Source organism: Coregonus lavaretus (assembly GCF_964263955.1).
Source record: "Coregonus lavaretus genome assembly, chromosome: 11".
Classification (NCBI taxonomy): Eukaryota; Metazoa; Chordata; class Actinopteri; order Salmoniformes; family Salmonidae; genus Coregonus; species Coregonus lavaretus.
The window spans coordinates 28,961,920-28,988,433 of NC_139998.1; the positions used below are offsets into that span (position 1 = coordinate 28,961,920).

General features: G+C 54.7%; 1 pseudogene across 1 annotated transcript in view; it reads left to right on the forward strand.

Moving 5' to 3' along the window:
- The first annotated feature begins 8 nt into the window (after positions 1–8).
- LOC311136764 (metabotropic glutamate receptor 3-like) overlaps positions 9–26,514 on the forward strand; it is a 36,981-nt pseudogene continuing 10,475 nt past the window's right edge. Inside the window, exons 1-4 of the transcript in view lie at positions 9–35; positions 342–484; positions 1,446–1,715; positions 2,273–2,908. The product of the transcript in view is annotated as a metabotropic glutamate receptor 3-like (transcript). The remainder of the gene's footprint in view (positions 36–341; positions 485–1,445; positions 1,716–2,272; positions 2,909–26,514) is intronic.

Consider the following 26,514-nt stretch of genomic DNA (forward strand, 5'->3'; position numbering starts at 1 on the left):
ACACTTGTTCTAGAGATACATACGCACTGGAACAGGTTGGTGAGCACTGTCACACTCACACATACACACACATAAGCACACCCACACACTTTTTATTTCTTCCTGCTTTTTAAGCTTTCGCCGTAGAAAAATTATACAATTGGCATAATAAGCTTGCCCTTGAAATAAATATAAAAGTAAGCCTTATTGTAGCTCATAGAAAACACTGTCCATATTACATTTACAGTCTTTCAATAAGTGTTTATTGAGTGTGTGTGTGTGTGTGTGTGTGTGTGTGTGTGTGTGTGTGTGTGTGTGTGTGTGTGTGTGTGTGTGTGTGTGTGTGTGTGTGTATTTCCCAGGCGCTGGAGTTTGTGCGTGCATCTCTGACCAAGGTGGACGATACAGAGTTTATTTGCCCTGATGGATCCTACGCTCTACAGAAGACATTCCCCTGGCCATTGCTGGAGTTATAGGAGGATCCTATAGCAGCGTGTCTATACAGGTAACACACAAACACACACACAAATACATTCACACAGCTCCAGTGGTATGGCACTGTGACAGAGTAAGGTGATTTGCATAGTTTAGCATAAAATCTCCTCCTCTTCTACTCCTCTGTGACTGCACAAAACACTCTACTCTATCAGACCCAAATCCCTCATCTCTCCAACTCGCTCTCCCTCCAACTCTGTCTCTGTTTTCTCAGTCTCTCTTTCTTTTGTCTCTCTCTCTCTCTCTCTCTCTCTCTCTCTCTCTCTCTCTCTCTCTCTCTCTCTCTTTATCTCTCTCTCTCTCTCTCTCTCTCCTCTCTCTCTCTCTCTCTCTCTCTCTCTCCTCTCTCTCTCTCTCTCTCTCTCTCCATCTCTTCCTCTCCATCTCTCTCTTTGTATTAAAAGTAAAAGATGTCACTCCCTCACTCCGAGGGGAGAGCCCAGTGTATTCTGACCTCAGCCCACTCTCCTTTCTCTGATAGGCATTGTTATCCCTCCATCGCTTGTCTTTCATCACACACAATTACTCATTTTTTTCTCCGGGCTGACAGTTTTTGTTGTTGTTTGGCCTGTGTGCCCTCAGGGCAGTCTGTGTGTGTGTGCATGTGTGTGGGTGTGGGTGTGTGTGTGTGTAACATCCTAATCAGGAGAACGTGACCAGAAAAAGGGTAGCTTAAGGGTAGCTGGGGCGGCAGGTAGCTTAGTGGTTAAGAGCGTTGTGCCAGTAACCGAAAGGTCGCTGGTTCTAATCCCCGAGCCGACTAGGTGAAAAATATGTCGATGTGCCCTTGAGCAAGGCACTTAACCCTAATTGCTCCTGTAAGTCGCTCTGGATAAGAGCGTCTGCTAAATGACCCCCCCCCCAAAAAGGAACCTAGACCCCTTTGATTATGTGTGAATTTTCACAACTGTGTGTGTGCATCTGCATCTGTGTATGTCTGTTTCTCATGTCTGTTTGCCACTCTCTCTCAGGTGGCCAACCTGCTGCGCCTCTTTCAGATCCCTCAGATCAGCTATGCCTCCACCAGCGCCAAGCTCAGCGACAAGACGCGCTATGACTACTTTGCCCGCACGGTGCCCCCTGACTTCTACCAGGCCAAGGCCATGGCAGAGATCCTGCGGCTGTTCAACTGGACCTACGTGTCCACGGTGGCATCAGAGGGAGATTACGGAGAGACAGGCATTGAGGCTTTTGAACAGGAAGCACGTATGAGGAACATCTGCATCGCTACCTCTGAAAAGGTAGGGAGAGATAGAAGTGGAGATAAAGTTATCAGGAGATATATAGGGCGATTGACAGTGAAGGAGATAGGAGCAGACCTAGGTTAGAATATAGAAGAGCAAGCATAGAGAAGATGAGGGGTTGATCAGACAGAAACAACAGGAGAAGGAGTTGGATTTAGGGTTAACCCTAAAGCGTGATACTATGTATTTTAGCCAGCTATTCTATGTACAGATGTAAGATCTTAATTTGAGCGAGTTCGCTACAGCAGGAAAATAATCCTGCAGCAACAGGAAATGTAAATTATTATGTGGAGTACAATGAATGGACAATTTTGTAGGGGTTGATACATTTTACGTAACGGAAAATCAAGTCAGAAATGTCAAAGTGGAAATTACAAACTTCAGAAGCCTTTTTAAACCCCAAATACACTACAGGTTTAACATTTCTGCAGTGGAGGATAGTTCTCCTGCAACAGGGTGATCAAATGAAGATCCCACATCTGTAGTAGACCTCTTGTGTTTACTCCCTCTGTTTCCAGTGTAAATAACTAAAGGATGTTCCTTCTCATGTCCAGGTGGGCCGCTCTAACGCTAAGAAGTCCTATGAGGCAGTGATCAGGCAGCTCCTCCAGAAGCCCAACGCCCGCGTGGCTGTCCCTCTTCCTGCGCAGCGATGATGCTCGGGAACTCCTCTCTGCTGCTGCACGACTCAACGCTACCTTCATCTGGGTGGCCAGCGACGGCTGGGGGGCACAGGAGAGCATTGTCAAGGGCAACGAGGCCACAGCCGACGGGGGCCATCACCCTGGAGCTGGCGGCCAATCCCGTGCCGGCGTTTAATCGCTACTTCCTGTCTCTGGATCCAATCAACAACCACCGCAACCCCTGGTACCGGGAATTCTGGGAGCAGAAGTTCCAGTGCTCGCTTGGCGGAGGGGGTGGAGGAGGAGCTGGGGCAGGAGGAGTAGGGTCAGGGGGGACTGTGTCTCTCTCCTCTCCCTCCCTGTGAGAAGGGTGTGTTGGTGGATGATAGTAACTTTGAGCCGGAGTCCAAGATCATGTTTGTGGTGAATGCAGTATATGCCGTGGCCCACGCCCTCCATAAGATGCAGAGGACATTGTGTTCAACACCACCAAGCTCTGTGACAGCATGAAGGCTCTGGATGGACGTAAGCTCTACAGAGACTACCTCCTCAACATCAGCTTCACAGGTCAGTACTGTAGACTACCTCCTCAACATCAGCTTCACAGGTCAGTAGTGTAGACCTGGCAGAATGGGAGAGGGGGAGAGTGAGGGGATGGAGGCAGGGGAAAAGAGAGATGTCAAAGGGGAATGCTCAACATTAACTTTACTGTCGGGTCTGTTTTGAGTGGAGGAGAGAGATGGAAGGGGGAGGAAAGATAGTTCATTATGAGAGAGAGAAGGGGAGCGAGATATGCAATAATTGCTTTGGCAAGCATAGCAACATGAAACGTATAAGAACAATTCACCTTAATTAACATGTACTGTAATGCTTGCTAGTTGCCATTGGCATCTATTAGCTGTATGTAATTGATACAACAGCACAGAGCTGAAGTTAATAGAGACTCCTATAGCAGTAATAATGAAATAGTGAGTGTGTTTGTGTGTGTGTGAGTGTGTGTGTGTGTGTGTGTGTGTGTGTTATAGGCTTATATAGCAGGAGAGTCTCTGAAGACAGAAGAGAAGGAAAAGGGAAAAATAGGATTGGGTTGAGTGCAGGTGGAGTACAAAGACATATGTATAAATACACTGCTGTAGGAAAGATAGACATACATACAGACAGACAGACAGACAGACAGACAGACAGACAGACAGACAGACAGACAGACAGACAGACAGACAGACAGACAGACAGACAGACAGACAGACAGACAGACAGACAGACAGACAGACAGACAGACAGGATTTGAGGTGTTCATTCCACTTCTAACCATGACCAATGGGGGACATCAAAATTACCTCAACAAACAGCACAGCCACTACAGCTTTATAGAGAAAGGGAGAGGGAGGTTTGGGCATAGGGAGACTGACAGGCAGACTGAAGTTGGGAGAGGTGGAGAGAAAGGTAGCAGTAGTGAAAGGGAGTGAGATGGAGAGATAGAGGGAGGGAGGGAGGGAGGGAGGGAGGGGGGGGAGGGAGGGATAGGAGATAGAGGGGGAGGCAGAGAGGTAGAGCTGAGTTGCTGGTGGAGTGGAACAGTATGCGTCAGCAGAAGAGGATTCTCTTTGAAATTCCACATCTTCATTTCTCAAGCTGCAAATAAAAGGGCTCCGAGCACAGCTGTCTCAGGGAGAGAGGGAGAGAAAGAGGGAGAGAGAGAGAGAGAGAGAGAGAGAGAGAGAGAGAGAGAGAGAGAGAGAGAGAGAGGAGAGAGAGGAGAGAGGCTGCCGCAGCCTCCAGTGAGCAGGAGAGGTGTGGAGGTGGGAAAAATAAGTCTGAAAATGTAGGGAGGGCTGGAGAGGAAGTGAGAGAGATGGGGCAGTCGCTCTGATCTGTCGCTCTGATCTGCTAGTATCCCCAAAGTCGATCTCCCCTTTCCTTCCCTCTCTCACCCTACCTCCCAATCTTTGCTCTCACCCTCCTTCCCTCCCTCCATCCATCCTTTCTCTATCTCACCCTCCTTCCCTCCCTCCATCCATCCTTTCTCTATCTCACCCTTCTTCCCTCATCCATCCCCCCCTCCACTCTTACTTCAACAGTTACAGTTAGGAATAGATAGACATGTGGTACACTGGTGATGATCAAGATGAGGAGGATGAGGCAGAACATTCTGATGCTTCTGATGCTTCTGATGCTTTTGATGATGATGATGATGATAATGATGATGACTGTGATGATGATAATTTTGTGTGCTGTAGTGTGCATGCATGTGATGTGTATCATTTAGCGCAGTCTCAATGTTCTTCTAGACCAGAGCCCTCTCTGTAGCTATGCTGTTGCTATGGTAATTAAGCTGACACTATGGCCAATTGTCGAAGTAATCCTGTAGATGTGAGCTTCTCTCAATGCCAACTGCTAAACACCAGTGTTGGGGTTACAAACAATAACAAATTACTTGACTATTACTCCATGGAAAGAATAATTTGTTACACTACTCGTTATATTACTTTTTCGTTACACCCCAAACGTTGCGTGTCCTCACTCAATGTAAACAATGTCAATGTTATGTTACGTAGGTCTATACACCAACACAAGTAGACTAATAATGACAGATTCTACCGTGGATAAGGGCAGCATTTCCTTTACTATATATATACCCAGCTACAAGCTTGTTCAGCTCTCCTTGGGTTACAGCCTGTCCTCCTGAACAATTAAAATCAAGCCTTGGTTATTTGGATGAGGTGGGCCTACACCTACAGTCCATCTTCAGCAGCAGTGGTCAGGTCTCGGGGGTGTTTCTCTACAAGTTTTGTAATGGCGTGTTGCCTTTGCAGGTGGTTCAAGAGATGAGAAGTCTTGTTTCTAGCAGTGGAGAGGTGTTTCACGCCTGGGCACAGTTGACATTTTACATTTATATTCTTGTCATTTTGTCCTACCAAATCAAAGTAATGAGGAGTACTTCCACACTGAAAAAGTCAATGTTTTTAAATATTGCGCCAACAGAGAGGGGAATAATAATAACTAAATAAGTATAATAAGTGTAAAAGTGTAATAATTTATTTGATCAGTAACTGTAATATTATTACACAAATTGGAACAGTAACGCAGTTATATTACTCAGTACTGCAAAAAGTAATATTATTACACTAAAGTGTTACTTTGTAACCCCAACACTGCTAAAACACACACACACACACACACGAATACACACTCAGAGCTTTGCACAAAGCCACAGCTTGAGATTTTTATTTTTTGCTGTCATGAAATCGCAGACACCCCCCACCCACACACTTTTCAAAGCCATCATTCAACTCCACCTACCGTCCCCCGTCTGCAGTAAACAGATCAGTCAACACACACACACACACACACACACACACACACATGCAACCTCCTGTTCAAATAGTTGTCATATTCCCTCTCCTCTGCTCTTTTATGAGTGTGTGTGTGTGTGTGTGTGTGTGTGTGTGTGTGTGTGTGTGTGTGTGTGTGTGTGTGTGTGTGTGTGTGTGTGTGTGTGTGTGTGTGCGCGTGTGTGTGTGTGTGTAAGCAGAGCGAGGAGAGGCGTTGTGCCTTCAGGGCCGTATTGAGCTGAGAGCTTACTGTAACGGTTACATGCCAGAGAACAACCTTCACTTTCTTTCTCTCTCCCTCCCCCACCCCTTTTCACACTTGGAAACAGTGCTTCCCACTCATAAACACTTCACAAGCTTCTTGCCTGGCTGCTATCGTTCCTTTCCTCCCTTCCATCGCTCCCTTCCAGCAGATTAGCATTTATTGGGAGGACTCATGTACTGGAGGGAGCTCTGCAGAGTGGTCACTAGCTGTCACAGCCATAAAGTCATTCATCCTAACCCTAACCTTAACTTTAACCACACTGCTAACCGTAATACCTAACCTAACCTTAAATTAAGACCAAAAAGCTCATTTTGTTTTCATGAGTTTTTACAATATAGCCAATTTTGACTGCAGCTGGCACATCTAGCAGAAATTACTCAGGTCTGCCTCCAGGACAAGACTCATCCCAATAAACATCAACCTGCTCCCTTCCATCATCCCTTTTCCCTTCCTTTAGCTCATCCTTTTATCTCACTCTTCTCTTCTCTCTTCCCTACCTCTTCTCACTTCTCTTTCTTCTACTGCTTTTTTCTCTCTGCTGTCTCTTCTTTATGTCTATTATTTGGGTTCCTCCCTTCTCTTGTCATCCCCTCCTGTCTCCTCTCTTATCTTGTCTATCACTCCTCTCCTCTATCTCCTCTCTTCTCCCCTGCTATTCCCTCTTTTGTCTCCTCTATCACTCCTCTCCTATCTTCTTTCCTTTCTCCATTGTCTTCTATCTCTTCTTTTCAGTCTGCTGTCCAGTCTGACTCTCAGTCCCTGGAGAGAAAGAACACAGAGAGAATAGATATAGCCCATTTTGATGTTTCTCGTGTGTGTCTCTCTGGGACACACGTAAGAGGTCATCACTCCAAACACGCCTGCTTGGACTGAACATTCCCCACGCCTAACATACATCAGACACACACACACACGCACACACACTCCTTGCCTAATGCACATTACACACATACCCTTATATTGCAGCCCTAAAGATGTTAGGGAGGGTGGAGAGAAAGATGATGGAACAGTGGGAGGAAGAGAAATAGAGAGAATGAGGGAGAAGGATGAAGATAAAGCCTTTGGAATCTCCAAATATTTTACTCACCACTGCATCTACTGTAAGGAGAGGAGAGCATAACAGAGAGAGCACAGGAGAGGAGAGGAGAGGAGAGGAGAGGAGAGGAGAGGCGAGGAGAGGAGAGGAGAGGAGAGGAGAGGAGAGGAGAGCACAGGAGAGCACAGGAGAGCACAGGAGAGCACAGGAGAGGAGTGCAGAGAAGACGAGAGCAGAGGAGAGGAGAGTAGAGGAGAGGAGAGGAGAGCAGAGCAGAGGAGAGCAGAGGAGATGAGAGAAGATGAGAGGAGAGCACAGGAGAGGACAGCAGAGGAGAGGAAAGCAGAGGAGAGCAGAGGAGAGGAGAGCACAGGAGAGGAGAGCACAGGAGCGGAGAGCAGAGGAGAGGAGAGCGCAAGAGAGGAAAGCAGAGGAGAGGAGAGCAGAGGAGATGAGAGAAGAGGAGAGGAGAGCACAGGAGAGGACAGCAGAGGAGAGGACAGCAGATGAAAGCAGAGGAGAGGAGAGCACAGGAGAGGAGAGCAGAGGAGAGGAGAACAGAGGAGAGGAGAGAAGAGAAAAGGAGAGCAGAGGAGAGGAGAGCAGAGGAGAGGAGAGCAGTGGAGAGGAGAGCAGAGGAGAGGAGAACAAAGGAGAGGAGAACAAAGGAGAGGAGAGGAGAGGAGAGGAGAGGAGAGGAGAGGAGAGCACAGGAGAGGAGAACAGAGGAGAGGAGAGCAGAGGAGAGCGCAGGAGAAGAGAGCAGAGGAGAGGAGAGCGCAGGAGAGGAGAGCGCAGGAGAGCAGAAAGAGAGGAGAGCAGAGGAGAGGAGAGCGCAGGAGAGGAGAGCGCAGGAGAGGAGAGCGCAGGAGAGGAGAGCGCAGGAGAGGAGAGCAGAGGAGAGGAGAGGAGGCAGAGGAGAGGATAAAGCAGGAGAGGAGAGCGCAGGAGAGGAAAGCAGAGGAGAGGAGAGCGCAGGAGATGAGAGCAGAGGAGAGGAGAGCATAGGAGAGGAGAGGACAGCAGACGAGAGGAGAGCAGAGGAGAGGAGAGCACAGGAGAGGAGAGCAGAGGATAGGAGAGCAGAGGAGATGAGAGCAGTGGAGAGGCTGGCACAGGAGAGGAGAGCGCAGGAGAGGAAAGCATGTGCGAAGAGAGCGCAGGAGAGGAGAGGAGATTAGTGGAGAGGAGAGTAGAGGAGAGGAGAGAGCAGGAGAGTGCAGGAGAGGAGAGAAGAGGAGAGGAGAGTGCAGGAGAAGAGAGCAGAGTAGAGAGAGCACAGGAGAGGACAGCAGAGGAGAGGAGAGCGCAGTAGATGAGAACAGATGAGATGAGAGCGCAGGAGAGGATAGCGCAGGAGAGGAGAGCAGAGGAGAGGAGAGAAGAGGAGAGGAGAGTGCAGCAGAGGAGAACAGAGGAGAGGAGAGCACAGGAGAGGATAGCGCAGGAGAGGAGAGCACAAGAGAGGAGAGCAGAGCGCAGGAGAGGAGAGCAGAGGAGAGAAGAGCAGCGGATATGAGAGAAGAGGAGAGGAGAGAAGAGAAAAGGAAAGCAGAGGAGAGGAGAGCGCAGGAGAGTAGAGCACAAGAGAGGAGAGTGCAAGAGAGGAGAGCAGAGTAGAGGAGAGCACAAGAGAGGAGAGCAGAGGAAAGGGGAGCGCAGGAGAGGAGAGCGCAGGAGAGGATAGTGCAGGAGACGAGAGCAGAGCAGAGGAGAGCGCAGGAGAGGAGAACTCAGGAGAGGAGAGCAGAGGAGAGGAGAGCGCAGGAGAGGAGAGCAGAGGAGAGGAGAACGCATGAGAGGAGAGCGCAGGAGAGGAGAGCAGAGGAGAGGAGAGAGCAGGAGAGGAGAGCGCAAGAGAGCAGAGCAGAGGAGAACAGAGCGCAGGAGAGGAGAGCAGAGGAGAGGAGAGAGCATGAGAGGAGAGAAGAGGAGAGAACAGGAGAGGAGAGCGCAGGAGAGGAGTGCGCATGAGAGGAGAGCAGAGGAGAGCAGAGGAGAGGAGAGCGCAGGAGAGGGGAGGAGAGCAGAGGAGCGGAGAGAGCAGGAGAGGAGAGTGCAGGAGAAGACAGCAGAGGAGAGGAGAGTGCAGGAGAGGAGAGGAGAGGAGAGGAGAGGAGCGCGCAGGAGAGGAGAGCAGAGGAGATGAGAGCAGAGGGAGAGCAGAGGAGAGGAGAGCAGAGGAGAGGAGAGTAGAGGAGAGAAGAGCAAAGGAGAGGAGAACGCAGGAGAGCAGGGCGCAGGAGAAGAGAGCAGAGGAGAGGAGAGCACAGGAGATGAGAACAGATGAGAGGAGAGCGCAGGAAAGGAGAGTGCAGGAGAAGTGAGCAGAGGAGAGGTGAGTGCAGGAGATGATAGTAGAGAGGAGAGCGCAGGAGGGGAGAGCGGAGGAGAGGAGAGTGCAGGAGAGGAGAGCAGAGGAGAGCGCAGGAGAGTGCAGGAGAGGAGAGCAGAGGAGAGTAGAGCACAGGAGAGGAGTGCAGAGGAGAGGAGAGGAGAGGAGAGCAGAGGAGAAGAGAGTGCAGGAGATGATAGTAGAGGAGAGGAGAGCACAGGAGAGGAGAGCGCAGGAGAGGAGAGGAGAGCAGAGGAGCGGATAGAGCAGGAGAGGAGAGTGCAGGAGAAGACAGCAGAGGAGAGGAGAGGAGAGGAGAGGAGAGGAGAGGAGAGGAGAGGAGAGGAGAGGAGAGGAGAGGAGAGGAGAGGAGAGGAGAACGAGAGGAGAGCAGAGGAGAAGAGAGTGCAGGAGATGATAGTAGAGGAGAGGAGAGCACAGGAGAGGAGAGCGCAGGAGAGGAGAGGAGAGCAGAGGAGCGGATAGAGCAGGAGAGGAGAGTGCAGGAGAAGACAGCAGAGGAGAGGAGAGGAGAGGAGAGGAGAGGAGAGGAGAGGAGAGGAGAGGAGAGGAGAGGAGAGGAGAGGAGAGGAGAGGAGAGGAGAGCACAGGAGAGGAGAGCACAGGAGCGGAGAGCAGAGGAGAGGAGAGCGCAAGAGAGGAAAGCAGAGGAGAGGAGAGCAGAGGAGATGAGAGAAGAGGAGAGGAGAGCACAGGAGAGGACAGCAGAGGAGAGGACAGCAGAGGAAAGCAGAGGAGAGGAGAGCACAGGAGAGGAGAGCAGAGGAGAGGAGAACAGAGGAGAGGAGAGAAGAGAAAAGGAGAGCAGAGGAGAGGAGAGGAGAGCAGAGGAGAGGAGAGCAGTGGAGAGGAGAGCAGAGGAGAGGAGAACAAATGAGAGGAGAGGAGAGGAGAGGAGAGTGCAGGAGATGATAGTAGAGAGGAGAGCGCAGGAGAGGAGATCAGTGGAGAGGAGAGCAGAGGAGAGGAGAGCGCAGGAGAACAGAGGAGAGGAGAGCACAAGAGGGGAGAGCGGAGGAGAGGAGAGTGCAGGAGAGGAGAGCAGAGGAGAGCGCAGGAGAGTGCAGGAGAGGAGAGCAGAGGAGAGTAGAGCACAGGAGAGGAGTGCAGAGGAGAGGAGAGGAGAGGAGAGCAGAGGAGAAGAGAGTGCAGGAGATGATAGTAGAGGAGAGGAGAGCACAGGAGAGGAGAGCGCAGGAGAGGAGAGGAGAGCAGAGGAGCGGATAGAGCAGGAGAGGAGAGTGCAGGAGAAGACAGCAGAGGAGAGGAGAGGAGAGGAGAGGAGAGGAGAGGAGAGGAGAGGAGAGGAGAGGAGAGGAGAGGAGAGGAGAGGAGAGGAGAGGAGAGGAGAGGAGAGCACAGGAGCGGAGAGCAGAGCACAGGAGCGGAGAGCAGAGGAGAGGAGAGCGCAAGAGAGGAAGCAGAGGAGAGGAGAGCAGAGGAGATGAGAGAAGAGGAGAGGAGAGCACAGGAGAGGACAGCAGAGGAGAGGACAGCAGAGGAAAGCAGAGGAGAGGAGAGCACAGGAGAGGAGAGCAGAGGAGAGGAGAACAGAGGAGAGGAGAGAAGAGAAAAGGAGAGCAGAGGAGAGGAGAGGAGAGCAGAGGAGAGGAGAGCAGTGGAGAGGAGAGCAGAGGAGAGGAGAACAAAGGAGAGGAGAGGAGAGGAGAGGAGAGGAGAGGAGAGGAGAGGAGAGGAGAGGAGAGGAGAGGAGAGGAGAGGAGAGCACAGGAGAGGAGAACAGAGGAGAGGAGAGCAGAGGAGAGCACAGGAGAAGAGAGCAGAGGAGAGGAGAGCGCAGGAGAGGAGAGGAGAGCAGAGGAGGGGAGAGGAGAGCAGAGGAGAGGATAAAGCAGGAGAGGAGAGCGCAGGAGAGGAAAGCAGAGGAGAGTAGAGCGCAGGAGATGAGAGCAGAGGAGAGCATAAGAGAGGAGAGGACAGCAGATGAGAGGAGAGCAGAGGAGAGGAGAGCACAGGAGAGGAGAGCATAGGATAGGAGAGCAGAGGAGATGAGAGCAGTGGAGAGGCTGGCACAGGAGAGGAGAGCGAAGCATGTGAGAAGAGAGCGCAGGAGAGGAGAGGAGAATAGTGGAGAGGAGAGTAGATGAGAGGAGAGAGCAGGAGAGCAGAGGAGAGGAGAGAAGAGGAGAGGAGAGTGCAGGAGAAGAGAGCAGAGTAGAGGAGAGCACAGGAGAGGAGAGCAGAGGAGAGGAGAGCGCAGTAGATGAGAACAGATGAGATGAGAGCGCAGGAGAGGATAGCGCAGGAGAGGAGAGCAGAGGAGAGGAGAGAAGAGGAGAGGAGAGTGCAGCAGAGGAGAACAGAGGAGAGGAGAGCACAGGAGAGGATAGCGCATGAGAGGAGAGCACAAGAGAGGAGAGCAGAGCGCAGGAGAGGAGAGCAGAGGAGAGAAGAGCAGCGGATATGAGAGAAGAGGAGAGGAGAGAAGAGAAAAGGAAAGCAGAGGAGAGGAGAGCGCAGGAGAGGAGAGCACAAGAGAGGAGAGTGCAAGAGAGGAGAGCAGAGTAGAGGAGAGCACAAGAGAGGAGAGCAGAGGAAAGGGGAGCGCAGGAGAGGAGAGCAGAGGAGAGGAGAGCGCAGGAGAGAATAGTGCAGGAGACGAGAGCAGAGCAGAGGAGAGCGCAGGAGAGGAGAACTCAGGAGAGGAGAGCAGAGGGAGAGGAGAGTGCAGGAGAGGAGAGCAGAGGAGAGGAGAACGCATGAGAGGAGAGCGCAGGAGAGGAGAGCAGAGGAGAGGAGAGAGCAGGAGAGGAGAGCGCAAGAGAGCAGATCAGAGGAGAACAGAGCGCAGGAGAGGAGAGCAGAGGAGAGGAGAGAGCATGAGAGGAGAGAAGAGGAGAGAACAGGAGAGGAGAGCGCAGGAGAGGAGTGCGCAGGAGAGGAGAGCAGAGGAGAGGAGAGCAGAGGAGAGGAGAGAGCAGGAGAGGAGAGGTGAGCAGAGGAGTGGAGAGAGCAGGAGAGGAGAGTGCAGGAGGAAGACAGCAGAGGAGAGGAGAGTGCAGGAGAGGAGAGGAGAGGAGAGGAGAGGAGCGCGCAGGAGAGGAGAGCAGAGGAGATGAGAGCAGAGGAGAGCAGAGGAGAGGAGAGCAGAGGAGAGGAGAGTAGAGGAGAGAAGAGCAGAGGAGAGGAGAACGCAGGAGAGCAGGGCGCAGGAGAAGAGAGCAGAGGAGAGGAGAGGAGAGGATAGGAGAGGAGAGGAGAGGAGAGGAGAGGAGAGGAGAGGAGAGGAGAGGAGAGGAGAGGAGAGGAGAGGAGAGGAGAGGAGAGGAGAGCGCAGGAGAGGAGAGCAGAGGAGATGAGAGCAGAGGAGAGCAGAGGAGAGGAGAGCAGAGGAGAGGAGAGCAGAGGAGAGAAGAGCAGAGGAGAGGAGAACACAGGAGAGCAGGGTGCAGGAGAAGAGAGCAGAGGAGAGGAGAGCACAGGAGATGAGAACAGATGAGAGGAGAGCACAGGAAAGGAGAGTGCAGGAGAAGAGAGCAGAGGAGAGGTGAGTGCAGGAGATGATAGTAGAGAGGAAAGCGCAGGAGAGGAGATCAGTGGAGAGGAGAGCAGAGGAGAGGAGAGCGCAGGAGAACAGAGGAGAGGAGAGCACAAGAGAGGAGAGCGGAGGAGAGGAGAGTGCAGGAGAGGAGAGCAGAGGAGAGCACAGGAGAGCGCAGGAGAGGAGAGCAGAGGAGAGTAGAGCACAGGAGAGGAGTGCAGAAGAGAGGGAGAGCACAGGAGAGGAGAGCAGAGGAGAAGAGAGTGCAGGAGATGATAGTAGAGGAGAGGAGAGCACAGGAGAGGAGATCAGTGGAGAGGAGAGGAGAGGAGAGCGCAGGAGAACAGAGGAGAGGAGAGCACAGGAGAGGAGAGCGGAGGAGAGGAGAGCGCAGGAGAGCGCAGGAGAGGAGAGCAGAAGAGAGGAGAGCACAGGAGAGGAGTGCAGAGGAGAGGAGAGCACAGGAGAGGAGACCAGAGGAGAAGAGAGCAAAGTAGAGTAGAGGAGAGCAGAGGAGAGGAGAGCATAGGAGAGGAGATTAGAGGAGAGGAGAGCACAGTAGACGAATGCAGAGGAGAGGAGATCGCAGGAGATGAGAGGAGAGCACAAGAGATGAGAGTAGAGTTCAGGAGAGGAGAACGCAGGAGAGGAGATAAGTGGAGAGGAGAGCAGAGGAGAGGAGATCACAGGAGAGGAGAACAGAGGATAGGAGAGTGCATGAGAGGAGAACAGAGGAGAGGTGAGTGCAGGAGAGGAGAGCAGAGGAGATGAGAGCAGAGGAGAGCAGAGGAGAGGAGAGCAGAGGAGAGGAGAGCAGAGGAGAGAAGAGCAGAGGAGAGGAGAACACAGGAGAGCAGGGTGCAGGAGAAGAGAGCAGAGGAGAGGAGAGCACAGGAGATGAGAACAGATGAGAGGAGAGCAGAGGAAAGGGGAGCGCAGGAGAGGAGAGCAGAGGAGAGGAGAGCGCAGGAGAGAATAGTGCAGGAGACGAGAGCAGAGCAGAGGAGAGCGCAGGAGAGGAGAACTCAGGAGAGGAGAGCAGAGGAGAGGAGAGTGCAGGAGAGGAGAGCAGAGGAGAGGAGAACGCATGAGAGGAGAGCGCAGGAGAGGAGAGCAGAGGAGAGGAGAGAGCAGGAGAGGAGAGCGCAAGAGAGCAGATCAGAGGAGAACAGAGCGCAGGAGAGGAGAGCAGAGGAGAGGAGAGAGCATGAGAGGAGAGAAGAGGAGAGAACAGGAGAGGAGAGCGCAGGAGAGGAGTGCGCAGGAGAGGAGAGCAGAGGAGAGGAGAGCAGAGGAGAGGAGAGAGCAGGAGAGGAGAGGTGAGCAGAGGAGTGGAGAGAGCAGGAGAGGAGAGTGCAGGAGAAGACAGCAGAGGAGAGGAGAGTGCAGGAGAGGAGAGGAGAGGAGAGGAGAGGAGCGCGCAGGAGAGGAGAGCAGAGGAGATGAGAGCAGAGGAGAGCAGAGGAGAGGAGAGCAGAGGAGAGGAGAGTAGAGGAGAGAAGAGCAGAGGAGAGGAGAACGCAGGAGAGCAGGGCGCAGGAGAAGAGAGCAGAGGAGAGGAGAGGAGAGGATAGGAGAGGAGAGGAGAGGAGAGGAGAGGAGAGGAGAGGAGAGGAGAGGAGAGGAGAGGAGAGCGCAGGAGAGGAGAGCAGAGGAGATGAGAGCAGAGGAGAGCAGAGGAGAGGAGAGCAGAGGAGAGGAGAGCAGAGGAGAGAAGAGCAGAGGAGAGGAGAACACAGGAGAGCAGGGTGCAGGAGAAGAGAGCAGAGGAGAGGAGAGCACAGGAGATGAGAACAGATGAGAGGAGAGCACAGGAAAGGAGAGTGCAGGAGAAGAGAGCAGAGGAGAGGTGAGTGCAGGAGATGATAGTAGAGAGGAAAGCGCAGGAGAGGAGATCAGTGGAGAGGAGAGCAGAGGAGAGGAGAGCGCAGGAGAACAGAGGAGAGGAGAGCACAAGAGAGGAGAGCGGAGGAGAGGAGAGTGCAGGAGAGGAGAGCAGAGGAGAGCACAGGAGAGCGCAGGAGAGGAGAGCAGAGGAGAGTAGAGCACAGGAGAGGAGTGCAGAAGAGAGGAGAGCACAGGAGAGGAGAGCAGAGGAGAAGAGAGTGCAGGAGATGATAGTAGAGGAGAGGAGAGCACAGGAGAGGAGATCAGTGGAGAGGAGAGGAGAGGAGAGCGCAGGAGAACAGAGGAGAGGAGAGCACAGGAGAGGAGAGCGGAGGAGAGGAGAGCGCAGGAGAGCGCAGGAGAGGAGAGCAGAAGAGAGGAGAGCACAGGAGAGGAGTGCAGAGGAGAGGAGAGCACAGGAGAGGAGACCAGAGGAGAAGAGAGCAAAGTAGAGTAGAGGAGAGCAGAGGAGAGGAGAGCATAGGAGAGGAGATTAGAGGAGAGGAGAGCACAGTAGACGAATGCAGAGGAGAGGAGATCGCAGGAGATGAGAGGAGAGCACAAGAGATGAGAGTAGAGTTCAGGAGAGGAGAACGCAGGAGAGGAGATAAGTGGAGAGGAGAGCAGAGGAGAGGAGATCACAGGAGAGGAGAACAGAGGATAGGAGAGTGCATGAGAGGAGAACAGAGGAGAGGTGAGTGCAGGAGATGATAGTAGAGAGGAGAGCGCAGGAGAGGAGATCAGTGGAGAGGAGAGCAGAGGAGAGGAGAGCGCAGGAGAACAGAGGAGAGGAGAGCACAAGAGAGGAGAGCGGAGGAGAGGAGAGCAGAGGAGAGCGCAGGAGAGCGCAGGAGAGGAGAGCAGAGGAGAGGAGTGCAGAGGAGAGGAGAGCACAGGAGAGGAGAGCAGAGGAGAAGAGAGTGCAGGAGATGATAGTAGAGGAGAGGAGAGCACAGGAGAGGAGATCAGTGGAGAGGAGAGGAGAGGAGAGCGCAGGAGAACAGAGGAGAGGAGAGCACAGGAGAGGAGAGCGGAGGAGAGGAGAGCGCAGGAGAGCGCAGGAGAGGAGAGCAGAAGAGAGGAGAGCACAGGAGAGGAGTGCAGAGGAGAGGAGAGCACAGGAGAGGAGAGCACAGGAGAAGAGAGCAAAGTAGAGTAGAGGAGAGCAGAGGAGAGGAGAGCATAGGAGAGGAGATTAGAGGAGAGGAGAGCACAGTAGACGAATGCAGAGGAGAGGAGATCACAGGAGAGGAGAGGAGAGCACAAGAGATGAGAGTAGAGTTCAGGAGAGGAGAACGCAGGAGAGGAGATAAGTGGAGAGGAGAGCAGAGGAGAGGAGATCACAGGAGAGGAGAACAGAGGAGAGGAGAGTGCATGAGAGGAGAACAGAGGAGAGGAGAGCACAGGAGAGGAGAGCGGAGGAGAGGAGAGTGCAGGAGAGGAGAGCAGAGGAGAGCGTAGGAGAGAGCAGGAGAGGAGAGCACAGGAGAGGAGAGCGCAGGAGATGAGAACAGAGGAGAGGAGAGCGCAGGAGAGTTCAGGAGAGGAGAACGCCGGAGAGGAGATAAGTGGAGAGGAGAGCAGAGGAGAGCAGAGTGCAGGAGAGCAGAGGAGAGGAGAACAGAGGAGAGGAGAACAGAGGAGCGCAGGAGAGGAGAACTCAGGAGAGGAGAGCAGAGGAGAGGAGAGCGCAGGAGAGGAGAGCAGAGGAGAGGAGAACGCATGAGAGGAGAGCGCAGGAGAGGAGAGATCAGGAGAGGAGAGCGCAAGAGAGCAGAGCAGAGGAGAACAGAGCGCAGGAGAGGAGAGCAGAGGAGAGGAGAGAGCAGGAGAGGAGAGAAGAGGAGAGAACAGGAGAGGAGAGCGCAGGAGAGGAGTGCGCAGGAGAGGAGAGCAGAGGAGAGGAGAGCAGAGGAGAGGAGAGCGCAGGAGAGGAGAGGAGAGCAGAGGAGCGGAGAGAGCAGGAGAGGAGAGTGCAGGAGAAGACAGCAGAGGAGAGGAGAGTGCAGGAGAGGAGAGTAGAGGAGATGAGAGGAGAGGAGAGGAGAGGAGAGGAGAGGAAAGGAGAGGAGAGGAGAGGAGAGGAGCGCGCAGGAGAGGAGAGCAGAGGAGAGCAGAGGAGAGGAGAGCAGAGGAGAGGAGAGAAGAGGAGAGAAGAGCAGAGGAGAGGAGAACGCAGGAGAGCAGGGCGCAGGAGAAGAGAGCAGAGGAGAGGAGAGCACAGGAGATGAGAACAGATGAGAGGAGAGCGCAGGAAAGGAGAGTGCAGGAGAAGAGAGCAGAGGAGAGGTGAGTGCAGGAGAGGAGATCAGTGGAGAGGAGAGCAGAGGAGAGGAGAGCGCAGGAGAACAGAGGAGAGGAGAGCACAAGAGAGGAGAGCGGAGGAGAGGAGAGTGCAGGAGAGGAGAGCAGAGGAGAGCGCAGGAGAGCGCAGGAGAGGAGAGCAGAGGAGAGTAGAGCACAGAGGAGGAGTGCAGAGGAGAGGGGAGCACAGGAGAGGAGAGCAGAGGAGAAGAGAGTGCAGGAGAGCGCAGGAGAGGAGAGCAGAAGAGAGGAGAGCACAGGAGAGGAGTGCAGAGGAGAGGAGAGGAGAGGAGAGGAGAGCGCAGGAGAACAGAGGAGAGGAGAGCACAGGAGAGGAGAGCGGAGGAGAGGAGAGCGCAGGAGAGCGCAGGAGAGGAGAGCAGAAGAGAGGAGAGCACAGGAGAGGAGTTCAGAGGAGAGGAGAGCACAGGAGAGGAGAGCGCAGGAGAACAGAGGAGAGGAGAGCACAAGAGAGGAGAGCGGAGGAGAGGAGAGTGCAGGAGAGGAGAGCAGAGGAGAGTGCAGGAGAGCGCAGGAGAGGAGAGCAGAGGAGAGTAGAGCACAGAGGAGGAGTGCAGAGGAGATGGGAGCACAGGAGAGGAGAGCAGAGGAGAAGAGAGTGCAGGAGAGCGCAGGAGAGGAGAGCAGAAGAGAGGAGAGCACAGGAGAGGAGTGCAGAGGAGAGGAGAGGAGAGGAGAGCGCAGGAGAACAGAGGAGAGGAGAGCACAGGAGAGGAGAGCGGAGGAGAGGAGAGCGCAGGAGAGCGCAGGAGAGGAGAGCAGAAGAGAGGAGAGCACAGGAGAGGAGTGCAGAGGAGAGGAGAGCACAGGAGAGGAGACCAGAGGAGAAGAGAGCAAAGTAGAGTAGAGGAGAGCAGAGGAGAGGAGAGCATAGGAGAGGAGATTAGAGGAGAGGAGAGCACAGTAGACGAATGCAGAGGGGAGGAGATCGCAGGAGATGAGAGGAGAGCACAAGAGATGAGAGTAGAGTTCAGGAGAGGAGAACGCAGGAGAGGAGATAAGTGGAGAGGAGAGCAGAGGAGAGGAGATCACAGGAGAGGAGAACAGAGGATAGGAGAGTGCATGAGAGGAGAACAGAGGAGAGGTGAGTGCAGGAGATGATAGTAGAGAGGAGAGCGCAGGAGAGGAGATCAGTGGAGAGGAGAGCAGAGGAGAGGAGAGCGCAGGAGAACAGAGGAGAGGAGAGCACAAGAGAGGAGAGCGGAGGAGAGGAGAGTGCAGGAGAGGAGAGCAGAGGAGAGCGCAGGAGAGCGCAGGAGAGGAGAGCAGAGGAGAGGAGTGCAGAGGAGAGGAGAGCACAGGAGAGGAGAGCAGAGGAGAAGAGAGTGCAGGAGATGATAGTAGAGGAGAGGAGAGCACAGGAGAGGAGATCAGTGGAGAGGAGAGGAGAGCGCAGGAGAACAGAGGAGAGGAGAGCACAGGAGAGGAGAGCGGAGGAGAGGAGAGCGCAGGAGAGCGCAGGAGAGGAGAGCAGAAGAGAGGAGAGCACAGGAGAGGAGTTCAGAGGAGAGGAGAGTACAGGAGAGGAGACCAGAGGAGAAGAGAGCAAAGTAGAGTAGAGGATAGCAGAGAAGAGGAGAGCATAGGAGAGGAGATTAGAGGAGAGGAGAGCACAGTAGACAAATGCAGAGGAGAGGAGATCACAGGAGAGGAGAGGAGAGCACAAGAGATGAGAGTAGAGTTCAGGAGAGGAGAACGCAGGAGAGGAGATAAGTGGAAAGGAGAGCAGAGGAGAGGAGATCACAGGAGAGGAGAACAGAGGAGAGGAGAGTGCAAGAGAGGAGAACAGAGGAGAGTAGAGCATAGGAGAGGAGAGCGGAGGACAGGAGAGTGCAGGAGAGGAGAGCAGAGGAGAGCGTAGGAGAGAGCAGGAGAGGAGATCAGAGGAGAGGAGAGCACAGGAGAGGAGAGCGCAGGAGATGAGAACAGAGGAGAGGAGAGGAGAGGAGAGGAGAGCACAGGAGAGCACAGGAGAGCACAGGAGAGCACAGGAGAGGAGTGCAGAGAAGACGAGAGCAGAGGAGAGGAGAACAAAGGAGAGGAGAACAAAGGAGAGGAGAGGAGAGGAGAGGAGAGGAGAGGAGAGGAGAGGAGAGGAGAGGAGAGGAGAGGAGAGGAGAGGAGAGGAGAGGAGAGGAGAGGAGAGCACAGGAGAGGAGAGGAGAGGAGAGCACAGGAGAGGAGAACAGAGGAGAGGAGAGCAGAGGAGAGCGCAGGAGAAGAAAGCAGAGGAGAGGAGAGCGCAGGAGAGGAGAGCGCAGGAGAGCAGAAAGAGAGGAGAGCAGAGGAGAGGAGAGCGCAGGAGAGGAGAGCGCAGGAGAGGAGAGCGCAGGAGAGGAGAGCGCAGGAGAGGAGAGCAGAGGAGAGGAGAGGAGGGCAGAGGAGAGGATAAAGCAGGAGAGGAGAGCGCAGGAGAGGAAAGCAGAGGAGAGGAGAGCGCAGGAGATGAGAGCAGAGGAGAGTAGAGCATAGGAGAGGAGAGGACAGCAGACGAGAGGAGAGCAGAGGAGAGGAGAGCACAGGAGAGGAGAGCAGAGGATAGGAGAGCAGAGGAGATGAGAGCAGTGGAGAGGCTGGCACAGGAGAGGAGAGCGCAGGAGAGGAAAGCATGTGCGAAGAGAGCGCAGGAGAGGAGAGGAGATTAGTGGAGAGGAGAGTAGAGGAGAGGAGAGAGCAGGAGAGTGCAGGAGAGGAGAGAAGAGGAGAGGAGAGTGCAGGAGAAGAGAGCAGAGTAGAGGAGAGCACAGGAGAGGACAGCAGAGGAGAGGAGAGCGCAGTAGATGAGAACAGATGAGATGAGAGCGCAGGAGAGGATAGCGCAGGAGAGGAGAGCAGAGGAGAGGAGAGAAGAGGAGAGGAGAGTGCAGCAGAGGAGAACAGAGGAGAGGAGAGCACAGGAGAGGATAGCGCAGGAGAGGAGAGCACAAGAGAGGAGAGCAGAGCGCAGGAGAGGAGAGCAGAGGAGAGAAGAGCAGCGGATATGAGAGAAGAGGAGAGGAGAGAAGAGAAAAGGAAAGCAGAGGAGAGGAGAGCGCAGGAGAGGAGAGCACAAGAGAGGAGAGTGCAAGAGAGGAGAGCAGAGTAGAGGAGAGCACAAGAGAGGAGAGCAGAGGAAAGGGGAGTGCAGGAGAGGAGAGCGCAGGAGAGGATAGTGCAGGAGACGAGAGCAGAGCAGAGGAGAGCGCAGGAGAGGAGAACTCAGGAGAGGAGAGCAGAGGAGAGGAGAGCGCAGGAGAGGAGAGCAGAGGAGAGGAGAACGCATGAGAGGAGAGCGCAGGAGAGGAGAGCAGAGGAGAGGAGAGAGCAGGAGAGGAGAGCGCAAGAGAGCAGAGCAGAGGAGAACAGAGCGCAGGAGAGGAGAGCAGATGAGAGGAGAGAGCATGAGAGGAGAGAAGAGGAGAGAACAGGAGAGGAGAGCGCAGGAGAGGAGTGCGCATGAGAGGAGAGCAGAGGAGAGGAGAGGAGAGGAGAGCACAGGAGAGGAGAGCACAGGAGCGGAGAGCAGAGGAGAGGAGAGCGCAAGAGAGGAAAGCAGAGGAGAGCAGAGGAGATGAGAGAAGAGGAGAGGAGAGCACAGGAGAGGACAGCAGAGGAGAGGACAGCAGAGGAAAGCAGAGGAGAGGAGAGCACAGGAGAGGAGAGCAGAGGAGAGGAGAACGCATGAGAGGAGAGCGCAGGAGAGGAGAGCAGAGGAGAGGAGAGAGCAGGAGAGGAGAGCGCAAGAGAGCAGAGCAGAGGAGAACAGAGCGCAGGAGAGGAGAGCAGATGAGAGGAGAGAGCATGAGAGGAGAGAAGAGGAGAGAACAGGAGAGGAGAGCGCAGGAGAGGAGTGCGCATGAGAGGAGAGCAGAGGAGAGCAGAGGAGAGGAGAGCGCAGGAGAGGAGAGGAGAGCAGAGGAGCGGAGAGAGCAGGAGAGGAGAGTGCAGGAGAAGACAGCAGAGGAGAGGAGAGTGCAGGAGAGGAGAGGAGAGGAGAGGAGAGGAGAGGAGAGGAGAGGAGAGGAGAGGAGAGGAGAGGAGAGGAGCGCGCAGGAGAGGAGAGCAGAGGAGATGAGAGCAGAGGAGAGCAGAGGAGAGGAGAGCAGAGGAGAGGAGAGTAGAGGAGAGAAGAGCAGAGGAGAGGAGAACGCAGGAGAGCAGGGCGCAGGAGAAGAGAGCAGAGGAGAGGAGAGCACAGGAGATGAGAACAGATGAGAGGAGAGCGCAGGAAAGGAGAGTGCAGGAGAAGAGAGCAGAGGAGAGGTGAGTGCAGGAGATGATAGTAGAGAGGAGAGCGCAGGAGAGGAGATCAGTGGAGAGGAGAGCAGAGGAGAGGAGAGCGCAGGAGAACAGAGGAGAGGAGAGCACAAGAGGGGAGAGCGGAGGAGAGGAGAGTGCAGGAGAGGAGAGCAGAGGAGAGCGCAGGAGAGTGCAGGAGAGGAGAGCAGAGGAGAGTAGAGCACAGGAGAGGAGTGCAGAGGAGAGGAGAGGAGAGGAGAGCAGAGGAGAAGAGAGTGCAGGAGATGATAGTAGAGGAGAGGAGAGCACAGGAGAGGAGAGCGCAGGAGAGGAGAGGAGAGCAGAGGAGCGGATAGAGCAGGAGAGGAGAGTGCAGGAGAAGACAGCAGAGGAGAGGAGAGGAGAGGAGAGGAGAGGAGAGGAGAGGAGAGGAGAGGAGAGGAGAGGAGAGGAGAGGAGAGGAGAGGAGAGGAGAGGAGAGGAGAGGAGAGGAGAGGAGAGGAGAGGAGAGGAGAGCACAGGAGAGGAGAGCACAGGAGCGGAGAGCAGAGGAGAGGAGAGCGCAAGAGAGGAAAGCAGAGGAGAGCAGAGGAGATGAGAGAAGAGGAGAGGAGAGCACAGGAGAGGACAGCAGAGGAGAGGACAGCAGAGGAAAGCAGAGGAGAGCAGAGGAGAGGAGAGTGCATGAGAGGAGAACAGAGGAGAGGAGAGCACAGGAGAGGAGAGCGGAGGAGAGGAGAGTGCAGGAGAGGAGAGCAGAGGAGAGCGTAGGAGAGAGCAGGAGAGGAGAGCACAGGAGAGGAGAGCGCAGGAGATGAGAACAGAGGAGAGGAGAGCGCAGGAGAGTTCAGGAGAGGAGAACGCAGGAGAGGAGATAAGTGGAGAGGAGAGCAGAGGAGAGCAGAGTGCAGGAGAGCAGAGGAGAGGAGAACAGAGGAGAGGAGAGCGCAGGAAAGGAGAGTGCAGGAGAAGAGAGCAGAGGAGAGGTGAGTGCAGGAGAGGAGATCAGTGGAGAGGAGAGCAGAGGAGAGGAGAGCGCAGGAGAACAGAGGAGAGGAGAGCACAAGAGAGGAGAGCGGAGGAGAGGAGAGTGCAGGAGAGGAGAGCAGAGGAGAGCGCAGGAGAGCGCAGGAGAGGAGAGCAGAGGAGAGTAGAGCACAGAGGAGGAGTGCAGAGGAGAGGGGAGCACAGGAGAGGAGAGCAGAGGAGAAGAGAGTGCAGGAGAGCGCAGGAGAGGAGAGCAGAAGAGAGGAGAGCACAGGAGAGGAGTGCAGAGGAGAGGAGAGGAGAGGAGAGCGCAGGAGAACAGAGGAGAGGAGAGCACAGGAGAGGAGAGCGGAGGAGAGGAGAGCGCATGAGAGCGCAGGAGAGGAGAGCAGAAGAGAGGAGAGCACAGGAGAGGAGTTCAGAGGAGAGGAGAGCACAGGAGAGGAGAGCGCAGGAGAACAGAGGAGAGGAGAGCACAAGAGAGGAGAGCGGAGGAGAGTAGAGTGCAGGAGAGGAGAGCAGAGGAGAGCGCAGGAGAGCGCAGGAGAGGAGAGCAGAGGAGAGTAGAGCACAGAGGAGGAGTGCAGAGGAGATGGGAGCACAGGAGAGGAGAGCAGAGGAGAAGAGAGTGCAGGAGAGCGCAGGAGAGGAGAGCAGAAGAGAGGAGAGCACAGGAGAGGAGTGCAGAGGAGAGGAGAGGAGAGCGCAGGAGAACAGAGGAGAGGAGAGCACAGGAGAGGAGAGCGGAGGAGAGGAGAGCGCAGGAGAGCGCAGGAGAGGAGAGCAGAAGAGAGGAGAGCACAGGAGAGGAGTGCAGAGGAGAGGAGAGCACAGGAGAGGAGACCAGAGGAGAAGAGAGCAAAGTAGAGTAGAGGAGAGCAGAGGAGAGGAGAGCATAGGAGAGGAGATTAGAGGAGAGGAGAGCAGAGTAGACGAATGCAGAGGGGAGGAGATCGCAGGAGATGAGAGGAGAGCACAAGAGATGAGAGTAGAGTTCAGGAGAGGAGAACGCAGGAGAGGAGATAAGTGGAGAGGAGAGCAGAGGAGAGGAGATCACAGGAGAGGAGAACAGAGGATAGGAGAGTGCATGAGAGGAGAACAGAGGAGAGGTGAGTGCAGGAGATGATAGTAGAGAGGAGAGCGCAGGAGAGGAGATCAGTGGAGAGGAGAGCAGAGGAGAGGAGAGCGCAGGAGAACAGAGGAGAGGAGAGCACAAGAGAGGAGAGCGGAGGAGAGGAGAGTGCAGGAGAGGAGAGCAGAGGAGAGCGCAGGAGAGCGCAGGAGAGGAGAGCAGAGGAGAGGAGTGCAGAGGAGAGGAGAGCACAGGAGAGGAGAGCAGAGGAGAAGAGAGTGCAGGAGATGATAGTAGAGGAGAGGAGAGCACAGGAGAGGAGATCAGTGGAGAGGAGAGGAGAGCGCAGGAGAACAGAGGAGAGGAGAGCACAGGAGAGGAGAGCGGAGGAGAGGAGAGCGCAGGAGAGCGCAGGAGAGGAGAGCAGAAGAGAGGAGAGCACAGGAGAGGAGTTCAGAGGAGAGGAGAGTACAGGAGAGGAGACCAGAGGAGAAGAGAGCAAAGTAGAGTAGAGGATAGCAGAGAAGAGGAGAGCATAGGAGAGGAGATTAGAGGAGAGGAGAGCACAGTAGACAAATGCAGAGGAGAGGAGATCACAGGAGAGGAGAGGAGAGCACAAGAGATGAGAGTAGAGTTCAGGAGAGGAGAACGCAGGAGAGGAGATAAGTGGAGAGGAGAGCAGAGGAGAGGAGATCACAGGAGAGGAGAACAGAGGAGAGGAGAGTGCAAGAGAGGAGAACAGAGGAGAGTAGAGCATAGGAGAGGAGAGCGGAGGACAGGAGAGTGCAGGAGAGGAGAGCAGAGGAGAGCGTAGGAGAGAGCAGGAGAGGAGATCAGAGGAGAGGAGAGCACAGGAGAGGAGAGCGCAGGAGATGAGAACAGAGGAGAGGAGAGGAGAGGAGAGCACAGGAGAGCACAGGAGAGCACAGGAGAGCACAGGAGAGCACAGGAGAGCACAGGAGAGGAGTGCAGAGAAGACGAGAGCAGAGGAGAGGAGAACAAAAGAGAGGAGAACAAAGGAGAGGAGAGGAGAGGAGAGGAGAGGAGAGGAGAGGAGATGAGAGGAGAGGAGAGGAGAGGAGAGCACAGGAGAGGAGAACAGAGGAGAGGAGAGCAGAGGAGAGTGCAGGAGAAGAGAGCAGAGGAGAGGAGAGCGCAGGAGAGGAGAGCGCAGGAGAGCAGAAAGAGAGGAGAGCAGAGGAGAGGAGAGCGCAGGAGAGGAGAGCGCAGGAGAGGAGAGCGCAGGAGAGGAGAGCGCAGGAGAGGAGAGCAGAGGAGAGGAGAGGAGGGCAGAGGAGAGGATAAAGCAGGAGAGGAGAGCGCAGGAGAGGAAAGCAGAGGAGAGGAGAGCGCAGGAGATGAGAGCAGAGGAGAGTAGAGCATAGGAGAGGAGAGGACAGCAGACGAGAGGAGAGCAGAGGAGAGGAGAGCACAGGAGAGGAGAGCAGAGGATAGGAGAGCAGAGGAGATGAGAGCAGTGGAGAGGCTGGCACAGGAGAGGAGAGCGCAGGAGAGGAAAGCATGTGCGAAGAGAGCGCAGGAGAGGAGAGGAGATTAGTGGAGAGGAGAGTAGAGGAGAGGAGAGAGCAGGAGAGTGCAGGAGAGGAGAGAAGAGGAGAGGAGAGTGCAGGAGAAGAGAGCAGAGTAGAGGAGAGCACAGGAGAGGACAGCAGAGGAGAGGAGAGCGCAGTAGATGAGAACAGATGAGATGAGAGCGCAGGAGAGGATAGCGCAGGAGAGGAGAGCAGAGGAGAGGAGAGAAGAGGAGAGGAGAGTGCAGCAGAGGAGAACAGAGGAGAGGAGAGCACAGGAGAGGATAGCGCAGGAGAGGAGAGCACAAGAGAGGAGAGCAGAGCGCAGGAGAGGAGAGCAGAGGAGAGAAGAGCAGCGGATATGAGAGAAGAGGAGAGGATAGAAGAGAAAAGGAAAGCAGAGGAGAGGAGAGCGCAGGAGAGGAGAGCACAAGAGAGGAGAGTGCAAGAGAGGAGAGCAGAGTAGAGGAGAGCACAAGAGAGGAGAGCAGAGGAAAGGGGAGTGCAGGAGAGGAGAGCGCAGGAGAGGATAGTGCAGGAGACGAGAGCAGAGCAGAGGAGAGCGCAGGAGAGGAGAACTCAGGAGAGGAGAGCAGAGGAGAGGAGAGCGCAGGAGAGGAGAGCAGAGGAGAGGAGAACGCATGAGAGGAGAGCGCAGGAGAGGAGAGCAGAGGAGAGGAGAGAGCAGGAGAGGAGAGCGCAAGAGAGCAGAGCAGAGGAGAACAGAGCGCAGGAGAGGAGAGCAGATGAGAGGAGAGAGCATGAGAGGAGAGAAGAGGAGAGAACAGGAGAGGAGATCGCAGGAGAGGAGTGCGCATGAGAGGAGAGCAGAGGAGAGGAGAGGAGAGGAGAGCACAGGAGAGGAGAGCACAGGAGCGGAGAGCAGAGGAGAGGAGAGCGCAAGAGAGGAAAGCAGAGGAGAGCAGAGGAGATGAGAGAAGAGGAGAGGAGAGCACAGGAGAGGACAGCAGAGGAGAGGACAGCAGAGGAAAGCAGAGGAGAGGAGAGCACAGGAGAGGAGAGCAGAGGAGAGGAGAACGCATGAGAGGAGAGCGCAGGAGAGGAGAGCAGAGGAGAGGAGAGGGCAGGAGAGGAGTGCGCAAGAGAGCAGAGCAGAGGAGAACAGAGCGCAGGAGAGGAGAGCAGATGAGAGGAGAGAGCATGAGAGGAGAGAAGAGGAGAGAACAGGAGAGGAGAGCGCAGGAGAGGAGTGCGCATGAGAGGAGAGCAGAGGAGAGCAGAGGAGAGGAGAGCGCAGGAGAGGAGAGGAGAGCAGAGGAGTGGAGAGAGCAGGAGAGGAGAGTGCAGGAGAAGACAGCAGAGGAGAGGAGAGTGCAGGAGAGGAGAGGAGAGGAGAGGAGAGGAGAGGAGAGGAGAGGAGCGCGCAGGAGAGGAGAGCAGAGGAGATGAGAGCAGAGGAGAGCAGAGGAGAGGAGAGCAGAGGAGAGGAGAGTAGAGGAGAGAAGAGCAGAGGAGAGGAGAACGCAGGAGAGCAGGGCGCAGGGCGCAGGAGAAGAGAGCAGAGGAGAGGAGAGCACAGGAGATGAGAACAGATGAGAGGAGAGCGCAGGAAAGGAGAGTGCAGGAGAAGAGAGCAGAGGAGAGGTGAGTGCAGGAGATGATAGTAGAGAGGAGAGCGCAGGAGAGGAGATCAGTGGAGA